Genomic DNA, 13,230 nt, shown 5'->3' with positions numbered 1-13,230 from the left:
AGAACGTAGTAAAGATCGTTATCATCCTTATGCTGCCACTGTAACCACTCCTGTCAGCAATCCACCTGCTCAACAACAACAACTGCCACCTCAACAGAAGACACCGGGAGCTAAGAGCCAGGTGAAGAAGGAGAAGGAAGATCGTCAGTTTGAGGAACCACCTGTAACTTATGCCCTTCTTTTCCAAAGGTTGATGGATCTTGGTTTAGTTCGGCCGAGGATTTTGATTCCTATAGAACAGCAGCGGAGGCCTGCCAACTATGATGAGAGTGCCAAGTGCGAGTTTCACTCTGAGGCACCCGGACACAGCATTGAAGGTTGCAGAGCTTTTAAGCATATTGTCCAAGATTTGGTGGACTCCAAGGCTATCAGCTTGGCCCAGATAATGAATGAGGATGTCAACCCCGTACTCAGGCAGGGACCAGTAAAGGTAAAGATGATGAAAAAGGTCAAGAAAGGAATAGAAGTGATTGAAGAGGGTCAGCTAAAAGGTCCAATGGCTATGGTTCCAAAACTTCTGCTACGGGATGGAGCCTTCCCTGCTGTTGATAATGCTTGTGCGACTGTCACTACAGAAGGGTGTGTATTGATGAAGGACCCGACCCAGAAGATGAAGAAAGTAGAAATGGACAATGAAAGATGTAAAGCACCCAGTCTGGCAGTTGAAACCGTCCAGGTGGAGAATGCCTTTGTCGCTGAAAAAAAGAAGAAGCTGTCCATTTCTTCTTATAAACAAGCTCTGGAAGTGGTGAAGAACAAAGAGGCCCAAGGCTGGGGGAGGATCATTGACATCGTGGTAAAAACAGACATGTTTGGAGTCGGTTATCAGCCGGATTTAGAGTCGTCTAGACCAGACAGAGGGTGTCGTCCACTGTACGCCTTCGTCAGTGCAGGAATGTTGGATCCTGGTCATGCCCGTTCAGTGGGTGAAGATGTTGACAGCGACCGCGAACTCGAGTTGTGGATAAAGTCGTGCGTACCAGGAAACTGGAAGGACTCCAAAAGCATCACTGTCACTCATTCTGAAGAGTAGTATTTCTGTTTTTCAATTTTTGTTTGCATGAAAGCCATACGTTTTGCCCGAAACGTAATGGTCCATTGTAAGGGCCATCTCATGTGTTTCATTATGCAACATTTTGCATCAGTGATGAATGGATGTTTTTGTAGTTAAAGGCGGTGTTCCCTATTTTTCATTTAATTTTGCAATTAAAAAAAAGGAAAAAACAAATAAAAATGGCAACGTTTATTTCATTCTCTTTCCTTTTGATTTTGTCTCGTTCCAAAGTGATTACTCCCCTGATCTCACCGATAACGATTTGGTTACACCTCTGTATGACTTCGACAATTCGATCTATCATGCCAGAGAAAAAGGCGAAGAAGGTTGTGATTTGCTGGAATTAGCCAGGTCATTGAAACAAGAGGAGAAGGTGATTCAACCACACGAGGAGCGATTCAAGATTGTTACTCCAAGCTCCGCCGAGGTTAGAAAGCGAAAAGCTGAGGTCGTTTCAGAGGCAAGTCAAGAGCAGAATGGTAGCCCTTTTGAAAGAAAAGGTTGATACATGTGCCTGGTTGTATCTAGATACACCAAGGTGGGATACCAATGTTTTGGGGCATGAACTACCATCAGGAGGAGACTGTGCAAAAGCTGAGGCCGACAAAGGATGAGAAAGAGAGAAGGTGTGAATAGACTATCAAGATGCGAGCAGAGCTAATCTGAAAGATGGATTCCCGATACATCACAATGAGGTATTGGTTGATTATATGGCTCAGGTCTCAGTGTTTATCTTCATGGATGACTTCTTGGCCCAGACCAGATTGAATTGTTGCCAGATGATATGAAGTAAACCAGGTCCATCACACAAGGGGCACCTTCTTGTTCTAAGTTGATGTCGTTCCGTCACATGAGGCCGGTGCCACGTATCAGAGGTCTACGGTGACTTTGTTTCGTGATATGATTCATCGTGAAAGCAAATGCCATGTTGATGACATGATGGCAAAGTCCCAAGCAGAACAGGGGCATCCGGTAGACTTGGGGCAAGTTGTTTGACCGGTTGAGATAACTCATACTTTTGAGTCTGAATCAGTGCACTTATGGAGTGTTGTCCATCAAGCTACCGAGGCTTGTTGTGAGCGAATCAGAGGAATCGAGGTCGATCCTGCTAAAAAAAAAAGAGAGGGTAAGTTGTAGGAACCTCTGATTCCGATACCTCAGTGAAAGAAATAACTGTTAATCCGGTACTTGATAACCCTCGAGGGGTCTACGAGGTGCGTATTGAGTCAGCATGACTAGTCTTGTCGAAAAGAGTATGCAATTTACCTAAGCAAAAAGTTTATCGACTGTGAAACAATACACTCACTGTTCGAAAAAACTTGATGTACTTCGGCATAGGCTGCTCGCCGACTGAGACAGTGTATGCTGATTCATACCACTTTGTGGATGTCCAAAATGGATCTGATCAGATATGTGTTTAAGAAGCTAGTAGCAACCCAGTCCCTGATGAGGACATCTCGAGGTACTCAAATCGAAAGATTGAGAGTGACTGATCCCGGAGGAGGGGTCTGACCCCGAATCCGAACGGATTCCGATGTCTGAGGGGGAAGGAGATGAGGTGAATAAGGTAGTGCTTCCCGGATCACAGTTGGTTGCACCAACAATGGTGGCTGAACATAAAGTCTGTATCCTGGATATCGAACCTAGGGATGTGCATCTACCTGGGGCAGTGTCTTCCTCACAGAAATATGAGAAATCAGAGAAGACTGAATGGATAAGGACTCGGAATGACACGTTGAGCCCAACTGAGGGAAAGGGCTGACAGTTACCTGGCATGGGGCAATTGTACCCAGTGAACGAAGCATGTTGTTAACCAAGAAGTGTGACCTCGCGCGTACCACGTGGAAGAATTGGTTGAAAAGGATCCTTCCTCCTCAAGACGATTGTGGGGCAAATGGATGAGCAGTTATGAATGTCCATTTGTGGTCAAGAAGGTTTCCCCTGACAGAACCTTGTAGTTGACAACCACGGATGACGACGATTTTCCATCCACTGTGAGTGCGGACGCAGTTAGAAAATACTTCGTGAAAGAAACCCGCTGGACAAAAAGAATAAAGGGTCCAGGCAAAAAAGGGGCATCCCGGCGAACCAAGAAAAAGAGAAAGGTTCGGGCAAAAGTTAGGGATAAAAATAAAAGAAAAGAACTGTACACCCGGCAAGTTGAAAACCCGCAAGGGCGACTTGGGCAAAAAAGGGTATCCCGGTGGACTGAAACCCGAAAGGGCGGTCCAGGCAAAAGAGGGAATGAAACGAACAACTGCGCCTAGCATGATCATTTGTGCTCATGATGACTTGGATAATCTCCGACAGAGACCGATCGGAAGCGTCTTGTTCAGAAGACAGAAGGTGCGGAAAGTCCTGAGGACATATGAGGTGTAACTGAGTTGGAACCCGATGAGATCACAGTTTCACGTTGCCATTAGGATAGATTTTTTCTTTTATGTGCAATCACCTCTTTCCAGGGTTTGCTTCCTGTGTGTTGCTCAATTGTGAGCCATCTTTTATTCCAGTCAAATAAAGCGTGTGTTCGGTCAAATAAATTTCGTTTTTGTGTCATTACCGTTTGGATTACGAAAACATCTATTCATTTTGATAAGAATATTTGCATTTTTGAAACATAGAGGTCCCTTCTGATGCATGCTTGTGAGATTGAAATTTGGAAATCTTACTTGGAAGTCTGAGTGACCTAAGTGTTGAAATATCAGAACACCTGGGGCATACCTGGGGCACGTTTTTATCTGACGATCTCTTATGCAGAGCCTGATTAGGGGCAACGGATAGTTGAGCGGTGAAAAGACGATGAGAATTACGACAACGATCCTGGAAAGTTAATCAAGAAGACTCTTCAAAGTCTGGTGATTGGAAAGTATGTATGAATCCCAAGAGTTCAACCTCCGTGAAGTACGGACGAATTGGGAATACAAGATGATGGAGCAGAAAAGTCCAGAAGAGTCGGGGAGTTCTTAAAAGTGGAAAGTCAACACTATGGGTGGATGATGGATACCAGTGTTCGACGAGTCGACCGACATCCCTGTCAAACAAGCTGTATCTCCCTAGAGGATTAAGAGTGTGATCTCCCTGGCAGATTCGAGATCGTTGTCTCCTCAGCGAGCCTGAAGGTTATCACGTCCCCAGCAGGGGCAGGGGCAGAATGTTTCTCAGGATGGAAGACGGTTCCCCAGCCCAAGCCAGTATTGAAGCTATCAGAGTTATTTTCCCCTACAAAAATGTCTGTGGACAGTACCTTCTTTCCCCAGCAGATCTAAGGATTGTTTATCCCCAGCAGGCCCATGCTTGCAGATTTCCCCAGTTGAGAATCCCCGCTGAGCGCCTGGCAGTTATTTTCCCCGGGAGTCCCCTAGTGGAGTTTATCAGTAGACTGTTTGTGTGTTCCCCGACAATTGGGTTTGTGATGCTGTTATCTCCAGTATGGCCGTGAGTACTTATCCCCAGCAGGTTTGTGGGAATTCATCTCCAGTATGATATGACGTGTTATCATCCTCAACAGAGTTGTTACTCTCACCACTATGGTTGTTTCTCTCCACTAGGATCGTTCTCCTCAGCAGAATGGTGTGGTTTTTCCTCAGCAAGCTCCCCGAGTGGAGCGGGTCTCATGAAATACATTTCCAGCAGTGATTCTCCTACATATGGATTGGTTGGGTCGTCCCTAGTGGAGTAGCATTTATTTCTCCAGCAGAGTTCATCCTACCAGTGGATTGGACGAGTTTCTGTAGTAGACTGATATCTGCATCCCCAGCTGAGTTGATTCTACCTATGGATCGCGTGGGTTATCCCCAGCGGAGTAACAGACATTCTCCAAAGCAGGGTTTACCCTATCTGAAGATTGGTTGGGTCTTCCTCCCAGCGAAGTCGCTTCGCCATTCCCCAAGCAGAGCTCCCCGCAGAGTATTCCTCAGTCAGGGTCTCCCCACAGAGTTGGAGTACCTGATCTTTTGGCTCCTTAGCCAGAGTTCATTTGCATTTTGCATGTAGTGATCATTGCATCCTCAAAAAAATAAAATAAAAAAATAAATAAAAAAAAAATAAAAAAAATCGCGTAGCATTTCCATTTATATATGGAGCATTACGCCATCGAAAATTCAAACATATGCATTCATGTGTTAACCTCACCAGACCGTATCCCCGGCAGAGGCGGATCATTTCATTCAACATCGGCACAGCAAGTCTGCTACAGTTGCTCTTGACAGCATTCAGGATTGATATCCCCACAAAGGTTTATTACCTCACCCGTTGGTGACAGAAAAGCCTGTTTCTCCCCAGTGAGACCCCCTGCAAGTGTTCGGCCTTGCCCTGTCATCCTGTAAATGTCGGTATCCTGTCAGCACCCGCGTGTGTTGTTTCTTTGGTGTCGGTAAACACCATCTTTCGGTGATTCCCAGTCATGCGTAAGTGTCTGGTTTTCTTTTGATGTCTGTAAACATCATCTTTCGATGTTCGTAACGTCGGCCTCCCTTCCCTAGTGAAAATTCCTCTTCTCCGTTGGTGTCGATAAACGTCGAGTTTTTCCTAGTCATCCGATGATGTCTAGTTGTGCCATTCCCCATGTGGACTTACCTCTCCGTTGGTTTGGATAAACGACGAGTTTTTCCCATTCGTCCGTTGACGTCTGGTTGTGTTTCTCTTATTCCCAGTCATGCGTAAGTGTCTGGTTTTCTTTTGGTGTCTGTAAACATCATCTTTCGATGTCTGTAAACGTCGAGTTTTCCCATTCATCAGTAAATGTCTGGTCGATCTTTTTTGGTGTCTGTAAACATCATCTTTCGATGTCTGTAAACGTCGAGTTTTCCCATTCATCAGTAAATGTCTGGTCGATCTTTTTGGTGTCTGTAAACATCATCTTTCGATGTCTGTAAACGTCGAGTCCTCCCATTCATCCGTTGATGTCTGGTTGAGTCCCCCCATTCATCTGTAAATGTCTGGTCGATATTTTTGGTGTCTGTAAACATCATCTTTCGATGTCTGTAAACGTCGAGTTTTCCCATTCATCAGTAAATGTCTGGTCGATCTTTTTGGTGTCTGTAAACATCATCTTTCGATGTCTGTAAACGTCGAGTCCTCCCATTCATCCGTTGATGTCTGGTTGAGTCCCCCCATTCATCTGTAAATGTTTGGTCGATATTTTTGGTGTCTGTAAACATCATCTTTCGATGTCTGTAAACGTCGAGTTTCCCATTCATCAGTAAATGTCTGGTCGATATTTTTGGTGTCTGTAAACATCATCTTTCGATGTCTGTAAATGTCGAGTTTTCCCATTCATCAGTAAATGTCTGGTCGATATTTTTGGTGTCTGTAAACATCATCTTTCGATGTCTGTAAACGTCGAGTCCTCCCATTCATCCGTTGATGTCTGGTTGAGTCCCCCCATTCATCTGTAAATGTCTGGTCGATATTTTTGGTGTCTGTAAACATCATCTTTCGATGTCTGTAAACGTCGAGTTTCCCATTCATCAGTAAATGTCTGGTCGATATTTTTGGTGTCTGTAAACATCATCTTTCGATGTCTGTAAACGTCGAGTTTTCCCATTCATCAGTAAATGTCTGGTCGATATTTTTGGTGTTTGTAAACATCATCTTTCGATGTCTGTAAACGTCGAGTTTCCCATTCATCAGTAAATGTCTGGTCGATATTTTTGGTGTCTGTAAACATCATCTTTCGATGTCTGTAAACGTCGAGTTTTCCCATTCATCAGTAAATGTCTGGTCGATCTTTTTTGGTGTCTGTAAACATCATCTTTCGATGTCTGTAAACGTCGAGTTTTCTCCCATTCATCCGTCGATGTCTGGTCGAGTTTTCCCATTCATCAGCAGATGTTTGGTTACCTCTCCGTTGGTTTCAATAAACGTCGAGTTTTTCCTGGTCGTCCCCAGTTGGTTACCTCTCCGTTGGTCCCGATAAACGTTGAGTTTTTCCTAGTTGTCCGTTGGCATCTAGTTGTGATTGTTGTTCCCATTCACCATCGTTGTGATGTCTGGATGTGGCCGTGCCCTTTGAAAACAAAACCAAAAAATATATACCCGGTAACAAATATCAAATCCCAGTGGACGTTTCCATTGGTGGATCCCTGTATTGTGCAAATTTCTACGGTTCTTGGTATTCAATCCCTGTTTACCCTGAAAGTCTGACAGCCGTTGCTCTCATCCATTCGGGTTCCCAGCTGATTGAATAGGGGCAGCTGTAGCACCTCAAATTTGCACCCATCATTGTACATACATTCTCATATTAGGTCATAGCATATCATGGTCCACTGCATAGCATTGCATTGTTCCATTTGCCTCAAGTGCAAGCCAATCAAGAAATTAGGTCAAACTGGTCAGGAGATCAGTCAGTCAAGCAAGCAAGCACAATTCTCAAGGAGCCAAGGCCCTAGGGTTGGTCCAACATGTTCACATGACTTGGGGATCCATTTGAAGTGTTTTGGTCAAGGATTGGATGTTCAGAAGTCATCAGTCAATGCACAGTCAGTCAGAAACCCTAAAAGTCAACTGTTGGTCAACTGTCCATTTAATCAGTGGTTTGATGGTTGGATTTGGTTTGAGAGGTCTCATTCATGTCCCAATAGGCCTCATATATCATGTCAAACATCATCATGGAAGAATTTGAAGCCAGACAAGAAATTTCCAAAAATGGAAATTGGACCTGTAACTGAAACTTACCAAAAATGGAAAGTCTTGATCCTCAAACTTACATCATGATACAAGCTTCAAATGAATTTTTGCCCAACATGAAAGTTGAAGATCTTGTTCTCCCATTTCCAAAAAGTCCAAGAACACTCAATTCCCATGTATGGTTGGCAAGTTATGATCAAATCGTTTTCAAAAATTCTTGAACTTCAAAAGGCCATATCTCTCAAACCATTTGGCCAATTTGGGTGGGGTTTTTTCCTACAAGTCACATTTGACCTCATCTTTCCAAATATGTCATCCTCATGCACCAAAACATCACCATGCAAAATGGCATTTTTGAACTTGCCTTAATTGATTTCAAGTGAGTTGAATTTTGACTTTTCAAAATAATCATTTCTAACCAATTCTACCCTTCAAATATGTGCTGAAAATGCATTTGAGACTTGTTGGAAGCCCATTCTTGTGCAGTACATATAGCCATCACCTACTTGCTTGAAAATTGGAAGAAAAGTACAGTTTTACCAACTACATCCCACATTTTCATGGCCTTTGATTCAGTACCACAAGCAACATCAAACAACAGATCTTAACATTTTTTTCTGTCATTTGAAACCCCTAGTAGCAGCCTCCAAAACAGAGAACTTCACTCATTCTCGAAAACTTCATTTTTGCATTTTGCCAAAATCTGTCAACATTGGCCAAAGGACTGAACCCTGCCTTGCTTAATACAACATCCATTCATCATTTTGAACCTGTTTTCACCACCATTCTCCAGCTGGAAGGCCATTTCCACAACTGTTTTTCTTCACACATCATCCATGGCAGAATTCGGTTTAAGCATTTCCAAGGGCTGTTGAGCTACAAGCCACTCACCATTCATCATTTCAAACCACAAGCTTCATCTGTTTGAGCTTATAACGCACAAACAACACTGTTTCGTGGATTTCTTCAAAATCAAGTAAGAACTCGAGTCACTCTTTTCTCTAAATCATGCATTGCTTTGTGTAGAGCTCTTTGTGCTGGTCATTTTGGAACTTGAACCACTAAAAATGGTTGATTATTTTTGAAGTTATGTTGTTTTGAAGTTTTGATGATAGAACTTGTTTGTGCTTGATTCATGGTGTGTGTGATGTTTTAATGAAAAGTGATGATGGATTCGTGTTTGCCATGCCTTGATGATCATTTGTGTGTGTTCAATTGAGATTTCTGGGCATTTTGAAAAATCACGATTGAAGGAAGAAGATGGAGTTTACTGTACACGATGAACCCTAAAGCCATTTTCCAGATTTTTCTGCTGCTTCACGTGTGCATGAACCGCGCCTCTTTTCCATTTGAAATGGACCAATCACAACATTTCCTTTCCCTGGCCAAAACGCTGCGTTTTGGATAAGTGACCTGGGAATTACAAGTTTGCCATCAGCGTGGCACATGACCCATTAAATGACATTGTTTTTTTTTATTTTAATTTCATTTTAATCATCAAACTTTGAAAAATCATAACTCATTCATTTTAAATCCATTTCTCATGGAAATTTTTGCATTATCTTCATCATGATCTCTACTTTTTTATCATATTTTTTTCCAGATTTTTATGATCATTAGATTTTAATTGGTATTAGGGTTTGTGACATGTGCTCATTTTTTGTACACTTTGCCAAAACATTTGTGAAATGGTGATACTTTATCCAATGGCTCCCAAATTTTTTGTGCTTAAACTAGACACACTCATGGTGATTTTGGTGTAGAGTTTGTGAATTTATCATTTCTGGTTTGTGAGTTATGATTTTTTGAATTAGGGTGTGACAATTTGTGTCACACCATTGATGTCCAACTTCATGGTTTTCATTACCATGCTTCTTGACCTCCAATTGATCTGATTTTTTGCATGAACCTACTATTGTATGTCTAGTTTACATGTGAATTTTCCTGGAATTATTTGTGGCATTTCCTAATTGTTTGAGATTTTCTCCCCTGCTTAGTCAAATGTTGACTTTTTGTGACACATGTTCCCATTTCATTTGTGAAATTCTCATACTTTATTAGATGGACATGAAATTTTACATGAGATAACTAGAGATCCTCATCTTTGCCATGGTTTTAGTCCCATTCATTTATCATACACCATCCCTGATTTATGATTTTTCTAAGTTGATGCATGTTTGGTTGACTTCTTTGAGCATGTTCAAAATTGCTTTGACTTTCTGATTTTCATTGACTGCCTTCCACTTGTCCAAATGAGATGAAATTTGACATGCTTGCCATTCTGTGGGTTGTGATTGGTCATGATTTATTTGGTGATTTTTAGAAATGTTTGAGTTGACTTTTGAGTTAAGTCTTGCTGTTGACTTCTATGAGCTTCTGTTTGCAACACTTTGACCTAAATTGTTCATGAAATGATGATAGTGATTGATATGAGTGTGAGCCCAATTGGTTGTGTTTCTTAATTGTTTGAACATGATTTTGGATGCTTGCCCTTTGCTGTTTTGACTTTTTCATTCTCTTTTGACCCTAGGCTTGCCCTAGTGGTCCTGGTACTCACTTTTGAGCTTATGTTTTCAGGTTAAGCCACAAATGCTTCAATGAGACCAATACAAATTGATTGAGTGTGCTTGTTTATCATGACTAACATGCTTGTTTTGTAGGTTGCTTGGCTCACATGCCTTGAACCTTGTGCATTGCACATTTATCTGCTTGTGCTGACTGTTAACCTTTGTTTCATTCTGATTTAACTTTGACTTGTATACTAACTGTGCTTGACTGATTTCAGGTACTTTAGTTGCTTTTAGTTCCTTGTGAACTTTGCTTTGCTTTGCTTGATAAGCAATTTGCATTGAGGTATACCTTTCTATCTTCATGTAGTCTGGAAGACCTGGCCTGTTACTTGGCCAGGCAACTGTCTGAAGCCCTCCTTAAGAGGCAATGTTTGTGACTGTTTACATTTGTCCTTGTACAGAGTCAAAGACCTCCTAAGTGAAGAGGCATTGGCAGACACAAGGGATATGCAATCTATCCCCTGCTATTCTGTGTGTCATCTGCTTTGCTCGCACCACTGTGTTGATGCATTGCAGATACAAACCCAAGATCTTGTACGATTGTACAGTTGAGTCAGTTTTAAATGTGTAGAAGGGTTCCCACTTTCTGAACCCACACATTCTTGTCTCAAGCTCTCCCAGGCCAGGGATAAGAGCTGTGAAGTCTTATCTTCACTCACCTTTCATCTGCTTCACCTTAGCCCCTCAATGGCAAGGTTAAGAGCACATTCACCCAGTTCCAGAGGTTTGTCTGTTGAGGTTGATATGACCCCTCGACTAAAACCTAACCCTTGTTTGAGCCACTTGCTTGTGTATAGTGTGTGCTATCTGTGCTTGTATGTTTGATTAGACTTGCTTCCTGTGCAAGTTAGGGTTAGTTTAGACTTGCTTCCCGTGCAAGTTAGGTTTTGCTTGGCTTGCTTCCTGTGCAAGTTAAGTGTGTGTGTGTCTTGCTTCCTGTGCAAGTCATGCTTAGGATAGGCTGGCTCCCTGTGCCAGTTAGCTAGAAACCTTAACTTAGGGATGATTTTGCATGATAACATCTAGGCTCGAGTCGTAGTCTCCCTAGTTGTGTCTCCCTCTGTTATCTGGTTAGGCTAGTCCTTTATCCCTCCGTAGGGGAACTACGTCGCCCTGATCCTCATACCAGATGAGGTACGTAGGCAGGAGATGAGCAGATCTCTCCGGGCGCCTGTGTCTTTGTTTTGTCTTGTTGTGTGCTTGGAAGCTGATGTAAGTCCATCGAGTGGCAGTTAGGTTCCAGTGTGCGTGTGTTTGGTTCGGATGCTGATGTAAGTCCAGTGATTGGCATTCAGGCTCCACGTTTGCCTTTGTTTGTGTTTGTTTGAGTGCGTGTCAGCCGAGCTACGAATGCTCTGATTCTTCTCTCGTCCGAGAAGATACGTATGCATAGGATGCGATATCCTAGCGAGCATGTGTCGTTTCCCCAGTCCGAACTACCTCGACTCTGATGTCTATGCTTGATAGACTAAGTAGGCCCAGAATGCGATATCCTGCCGAGTCAGTCTTGTTTGTTTTCTTGTGTCTCTTTCAGCCAGTGTGTGTGTGTTTAAGCAATGTTTCAGCAACCATTTTCCTTCCTTTTGTGCGTGGATCCCGTAGAGTACTACGGATGCGTAGGGGCTTCGCATAACCGACTCCCGAACCCATTCTCTTTGGTCGCGAGACCATGTCCTTTCCCAGGTTTACTCTGAGCGTTTCCTTTCCCTCTTTTGGGATAAATAACGCACGGTGGCGGCTCTGTTGTTCTTGTTTTCCCGCCGGTTTTTCGCGTGATGCGACAGCTGCTCCAGACTCCCTCAAAGATTTCTGTGTTGTCTCTGTTTTTGAATTCTGAAGCGCACAGAGAAGCATTGCAGAGAGTTCTTGAACAAGCATATGTAGAGCAGGATGTTACTGTGGATCAATTTGATCACATTGTGGCTAACATCACTTCATGCAATAATTTGAGCTTTTGCGACGAAGAACTCCCTGAAGAGGGAAGAAATCACAATCTGGCTTTGCATATTTCAATGAACTGTAAGGAAGATGCTTTGTCAAACGTACTAGTTGACACCGGTTCGTCACTCAATGTGCTTCCGAAGTCAACTTTGTCAAAGCTATCTTACCAAGGAGCTCCCATGAGGTATAATGGGGTAATTGTCAAAGCCTTCGATGGCTCTCGCAAAATGGTAATTGGTGAAGTGGACTTTCCAGTTAAGATAGGTCCGAGTGATTTTCAAATTACTTTTCAAGTAATGGATATCCACCCGGCCTACAGCTATTTATTGGGAAGGCCATGGATTCATGAGGCAGGGGTTGTTACCCCCACTCTGCATCAGAACCTCAAATTTGTCAAGAATGGCAGGCTAGTGATTGTGGGAGGAGAGAAAGCGTTGTTGGTTAGCCATCTATCATCTTTCTCGTATGTAGAAGCTGAGGATGAGGTTGGAACTCCGTTCCAAGCCTTATCTATTACTGCTGAGAAGAGAGTTGGGGCACCTATGTCCTCGCTGAAAGATGCTCAGAAGATTGTTGAAGAGGGTGTTGTTGATTCGTGGGGGCGCATGGTAGAGGTCTCCGACAACAAAGGAAGAACTGGTTTGGGGTTCCTGAAGGGCTCGTCAATTGCAAGATCTGAAGATATGCAACTCAACTTCCGTAGTGGAGGTTTCATTCATGGCAATGAACAACACTTAGCTGCTGTGCTAGAGGATAGCGAAGAGGAAGACTGCACCAACTTTGTGATGCATGGAAAGACATGCAACAATTGGACTGCTGTTGATATTCCTGTTATTTTGCATCGATCTAAGTAATTGCTTTTATATTTTAAATTCCTTCTCCTATGCCTAAGGGAGAAGTGAACATTGTTTGGGCATTTTAAATTGATCATCAATAAAATTAATTCTACTCATCCATATCTTTGATGTTTATTTTTACTTTTTGCTTTATTCTGAAAATGGTAATCACAAAAAACATAAATAAACAAAATAATTGTCC

This window comes from Lathyrus oleraceus, chromosome 3 (genome assembly GCF_024323335.1).
Source record: "Lathyrus oleraceus cultivar Zhongwan6 chromosome 3, CAAS_Psat_ZW6_1.0, whole genome shotgun sequence".
NCBI lineage: Eukaryota > Viridiplantae > Streptophyta > Magnoliopsida > Fabales > Fabaceae > Lathyrus > Lathyrus oleraceus.
Note: the sequence above shows the minus strand (reverse complement) of the source record.